This window comes from Hemicordylus capensis, chromosome 4 (genome assembly GCF_027244095.1).
Source record: "Hemicordylus capensis ecotype Gifberg chromosome 4, rHemCap1.1.pri, whole genome shotgun sequence".
Taxonomy (NCBI): domain Eukaryota; kingdom Metazoa; phylum Chordata; class Lepidosauria; order Squamata; family Cordylidae; genus Hemicordylus; species Hemicordylus capensis.
The window spans coordinates 125869128-125875129 of record NC_069660.1 but is presented as its reverse complement, the minus strand read 5'-3'; the positions used below and the strand labels follow the sequence as shown (position 1 = coordinate 125875129).

Here is a 6002-nt window from a genome sequence, read left to right as displayed (position 1 = left end):
GGATTAATAGCACCATCCTACCATGAAGTTACACTTGCTGGATGAAGAGAGGATCACTACTGAATGACCTATGGTGGTGCAACTCCAAATTATACTGGTGAGATGAAGGTACAGTTTGTACTGATACAGTTATATCAGTGTAAGTTTAAATCAGAAAAAGGTGAGAAAATAAGCAGAGATGTGGGTATGGTGGAGAAAGGTCTGGGGAGCAATCAGGTAGATGAGAACCTATGCTGCCTTGCAGCTAGGTCCTCCCTCCTCACCAGCATAAAGTTATAATATTGAGATCATAACCAAACACATGCCAATAGAAGTCAGTGCACCCAAAGGTTTTTCCCCCCCTCCCTCCCCATTTGCTACCTTTGTGCTTTTGACTTTACTACTGTAGTAGCATAGGAACCCAACTAGTTCTGCTGGTAAACTCTGGTGCATCAGCAGCCGTCTTTACCAGCCTGATACAGCAAAATGTTTCATATATAGGTTATGGTCCCAGTCCAGCTAGAGTTAGTCGTGCAGCCGGATCCTTAAATCAGAAGTACATAGCTCCCTAGTAAATGTCCATAGTTTTGCCGCCTCAGACTCACTGCAAGCAATGGGACTTGTTAGCGATGGCTAATCTGTTCCATTGGTTTCAGTATTTCCTCAAAACTAAATGCAGATACATAGAGGTTTCTCTCATGAGCAGCCAAGACCGGGCTAGGGTAGCTAAGCCTGGGCTTGGCTGCTTGTGAGAACCGGCGGGAGCTGTGTGGCTCCTGGCAGCAGCATGGTGGCAAACCCACCAATAGAACCCACCAGTTAGCCGAGGTTAAGGGCGTGAGCATGCCCTTAACTCAAGCTAAGTGTTCGTGTGCAAGGGGAGATCCCCACAATGCACTGCGCACTCACACAGTGCATTGTGGGATTTCTGGCGGTCAGGATGTTGTGTCCTAGCCCCACCTCCATGGTGCCTGGGGCAGCAGCAGACCGCCTGACCCTCCCAGACCCAGCAGCCAGATTATCTGCTGTTCATGCTGCCTTCCCCACTGCCTGCCCTGAGGCCCTCTCATGCGATCCTGAGAAAAGACTCATAGAATATGGTCTTGAATATGGTCTTGCTAGTCTTGAAGAAAGAGAAAGCAACAAGCTTGGATTTCTCTCCTAAAAAAAATATCAAGCAAGGGAGCACAGCAAGGAAATTAAATAAACCAAACCAAGCCAAACAAACAAACAAATTACCAAGTAAACAAGAAGGGAAGGAGAAGTTAAGCCTCTTAGGGCTGGTAATTTTCTCGGGTTTGATTTCTGGTTGGCTGAAAGTGTTGGTGTCTTTGACAGAGGAGTCGCTTTTGTGTGGGGGATTCATTCCAGGTGAGGCCCTCAGCTTGTGGGAGGGCTCACATTCCTGAGCCGAGTCAGTTTGACTGTTGGTCTTGAATACAAGATTCAGACCAGAGGAGCTTTACTAACAGATCAAGAAGGTGTTTTGCAAGCGTTTAGAAGGAGATTGGTGGGGAATTCTGTGGGGAGGGACACAAGTGGTCCCCCTTCATCACAGAGGAGACACCCAGTGCAAGAATAAGGTGAGTACTACCCAACATTTGTAATTTTCTTGGAGGGCAAAGCTAAAAACTGTTAGTTAGCTGACAACTGCACCCAGTACATTGCTTCAAGCCCCATATACTCTAAATAGTCAATAAAACTAGTAATGAAGGTAGAATGCCAGCAGAGGAGGGGCTGCTTCCCAGTGTAGTGCACAGAGTGTCGCATGTATGACTATCTGCCTGAGGGGCAGAAGTCGTGGGTGTGCGCTCGGTGCAAAGAGCTCCTGGCTCTCAGGGAACAAGTTTGTTCCTTTAAAGCCAAAGTGGATGACCTGGAGAAGCTCAGGGAGGCAGAGAGGTGTGTGGATGAGACCTTTAGGGAGGTGGTAAAGGCATCCCAATCCCAGGCTGACAGTGCTTCTCTGCTGTCATGGAGAATGAGGGTCTCAGGGAAGGAGGGCATCAGTCTGAGGAAGAGGGTGACACTGGCTTAGCAGGGACCCCTTCCTTGGGTGATGCGCCCATTCCTTTTGCACAGAGGATACTCCTCCAGAGGGTCGGGGCCTCCTAGTAGTGGGTGATCCAGTCATTAGGAGCATAGAGAGATGGGCCTGTGACCCGCGTGTAGACTGCACGGTGACTTGCCTGACTGGTGTGAAGTAGGGATGTGCACGGAACCGGTCCGGGGGCCATGTTGGGGGCCTCCGAACCGGTTCGGAATTGGGCCGATCCAGCAGTCCGGCAGGGGAGAGATCTCACTTTAAGGGCAGCAGGTAGTACTTACCCCTCCCACCGCTTTCCCCCCTCCGGCACTCCACTTTGGAGCAAAGTTTTTGGGGCGGCAGTGTTCCTCCCTGCCACCCCTGCCCCCATCGTTGCCCGGAAAAAGCGGAAGTTACTTGCGCGCATGCACCCGTTGCGGAGTGCACGTGTCCGTTGCCGCTGCACACGTGCGCCGCACACATCACACATTGCGTGTGTGTGACGTGTGCGGCGCACGTGCGCGGTGGCAATGGATGTGCACGCGCCGCAACGGGTGCATTTGTGGAAGTAACTTCGGCTTTTTCTGGGGGGCAGGGGTGGCAGGGACGAACGCTGCCACCCAAAAAACTTTGCTCCAAAGTGGAGCACTGGAGGAGGGAAAGCGGCAGGAGGGGTAAGTACTACCCCCCCACCCTCAAAGCAATACACCCCCCGGTGCTGGACCGCGCCTCCATGGTTCCATGCACATCGCTAGTGTGAAGGTTGCAGATGTCACACTGTGTCTAGGTAGGCTGTTAGGCAGAGCTGGGGAGGAGTCAGCTGTTGTGGTGCACGTTGGCACCAACCATGTTGGGAAATGCAGTCGGGAGGTCCTGGAAGCCAAATTCAGGCTGCTAGGTTGCATACTGAAGTCCAGGACCCTCGGGGTAGAGTTATCTGAAGTGCTACCTGTTCCACATGCAGGGACAGCAAGACAGGCAGAGCTGAAGGGTTTCAATGTGTGGATGAGACGATGGTGCTGGGAGCAGAGGTTTAGATTCGTTAGGCACTGGGATACATTTTGGGGAAAGCAAAGCCAGTACAAAAGGGGCAGGCTCCACGTCAACCAAGATGGAACCAGACTGCTGACACTTAAAATCAAGAAGGTCGCAGAGCAGCTTTTAAAATGATGCCTGGGGGATTGCCAGCAGTAACTGGGTGGTATCTGCTTCGCCAGCAAAATCCCCTAAGGTGTGAGGGTTTCAGATAAACCAGAAGGGACAGAGGAGAGCCATTAATTAAGCAGAAGGAAACACATGAAAGCTTGCCAAATAGGTAAAATGATGGTAAGGGGGATGGCGCACACCAACACAAGGTGACGGTGTCTATATACCAATGCCAGAAGCCTCCGAGCCAAGATGGGTGAGCTGGAGTATTTGGCTACTAATGAAAACATAGATATTGTGGGTGTAACAGAAACCTGTAGGAACAGTGAAAACCAGGGACATGATTATTCCTGGATATAAACTCTATAGAAGGGACAGGGAGAAGAGGATTGGAAGAGGAGTGGCACTGTATATCAAAGAAGGGATAGATTCCAATAAGCTAGAAAACCTAGGTGGACCAGAGTCCTCCGCAGAATCATTATGGATAACATTACAAGGACTGAAAGGAAATGTGTTACTAGGGATGTGCTATCACCTTCTGGATCAAAGCACTGAGAGTGACCTAGAGCTGGAGAAACAAACAAGAGAGACAGAAACAAATAAGAGAGACAGAAACAAATAAGAGAGACAAAGAGAGTCCGGGCAGTAACAATGGGTGACTTCAACTACCTACACATAGACTGGGTAAATTCACATTCAGGTAATGAAAGAGAGGCCAAATTTCTAGACATGCTAAATGACTGTGCCTTAGAACAGTTAGTCATGGAACCAACCAGAGAAATGTTGACCTTGGATTTAATCCTGAGTGGTGCCCAGGACCTGGTGCAAGATGTCAGAGTTGTAGAACCATTGGGTAGCAGTGACCATAGTGTGATCCAATTAAGCATATATGCATGTGGAGAATTGTCCAAAAGGTATATTGGATTTCAGAAAAGGAAACTTTTCAAAAATAAGAAGACTGGTAAGAAGGGAGTTGAAAGGGAAAGTCAAGAGGGTCAAATCACTCCAGAAAGCATGGAACCTATTTAAAACCACAATACTAGAAGAATGGAATTGACTATATGTGCGGTATCGGGAGCCATTAATGTTTTATCCATTTTATGTTAAATGCATTTAATCTATTTTATGTATTTATTCTTGCTGTTTTTTTAATATGCTGGCCTTGGGCCGAAATAAACAAATAAACAGTATAAACAATACTAGAAGCACATTTGGAATGTATACCAAGGAGGAGGAAAGGTACCAGCAAGTTCAGGAGGATGACAGCGTGGCTAACAAGTAGAGTCAGGGAAGCTATATAAGGGAAGAAGATTTCCTTCAGAAAGTGGAAACCCTGCCCAAATGAAGAGAACAGGAAGGAACATAAACTCTGGCAAAAGAAGTGCAAGGAGACAATAAGGGATGCAAAGAGAGAGTTTGAGGAGCATATAGCTAGAAGTGTCAGGAGAATAACAAAAACTTCTTTAAATATATCAGAAGTAGAAAACCTGCCAGGGAGGTGGTTGGACACTTAGATGATGAGAGTGTGAAAGGGATTATTAAGGATGATACAGAGCCTACAGAGAAGCTGAATGGGTTCTTTGCATCTGTCTTCACGGCGGAGGATACTGACCATATACTCTCTCCAGAAGAGCTTTTCAGGTTTAGTAGCTGAAGAACTGTGCCAATTTGAGGTGACAAGGGAAGTTGTTCTAAACTGTCTTGAAAAGCTAAAAATTAGCAAATCGCCAGGGCCAGTTCTCAACAGTTCTCAAGGAACTCAAATGTGAAATCTCCTAGAAAAAAATATGTAACTTGTCCCTACAATCAGACTCTGCACACTGGAAAGTAGCCAATGTGACTCTGATTTTCAAAAATGGACCCAGAGGGGATCCAGGAAATTACAGGCCAGTCATCTTAACTTTAGTAAATTGATGGAAAGCATACATAAGGACAAAATGGTTAACCATATAGAATAAATGGCCTTGCTGAAGGAGTACCATGATAAAGGTGATCCGGTTGACATAGTACACTTGGACTTCCAAAGAGCTTTTGATAAAGTTCACCACCAAAAGCTCTTCAATAAACTTAGCAGTCATGGAATAAGGGGACAAGTACATGTGTGGATCGGTAACTGGTTGAAGGACAGGAAACAGAGAGTAGGAATAAATTGACAGTTTTCACAACTGAAGGAGGTAGGAAGTGGGGTTCCCCAAGGATCGGTACTGGGACCAGTGCTCTTTAACTTGTTCATAATGATCTAGAAGTTGGGGTGAGCAGCGAAGTGGCTAAATTTACAGATGACACTAAATGATTTAGGGTAGTAAAATCCACAACAGATTGTGAGGAGCTCCAAAAAGATCTCTCCAAACTGGGGGAGTGGGCGACAAAATGTCAAATGCAGTTCAATGTAAGCAAGTGCAAAGTGATGCACATTGAGGCAAAAAACACCAACCTCAAATATACGCGGATGGGATCTGAGCTGTCGGTGACTGACTAGGAGAGAGATCTTGGGGTCATGGTGGACAGCTCATTGAAAGTGTTGACTCAGTGCGTGGCAGCTGTGAAAAAGGCTAATTCCATGCTAGGGATCATTAGGAATGGGATTGAAAATAAAAATGCTAATATTATAATGCCCTCATACAAATCTATGGTGTGACAACATCTGGAGTACTGCATACAGCTTTGGTCACCATTTTATTCATTCATTCATTCATCAATCACATTTTTATACCACCCAAGATGCGAGTTCTTTGGGTGAAGAGAACTTAAGAAGGATATTGTAGAACTGGAAAGCGTACAGAAGAGGGCAACAAAGATGATCAGGGGCCTAGAGCACCTTCCTTATAAGGCTAGGCTACGGCATCTGGGG

The 6002-nt window shown here is 46.8% G+C and overlaps 1 protein-coding gene across 1 annotated transcript in view; it reads right to left on the bottom strand.

Annotated features, from left to right (window-relative positions):
* The window catches only part of PLPPR5 (phospholipid phosphatase related 5), a 241699-nt gene that overhangs the window by 173787 nt on the left and 61910 nt on the right, over positions 1 to 6002 (bottom strand). The window lies entirely within an intron of this gene.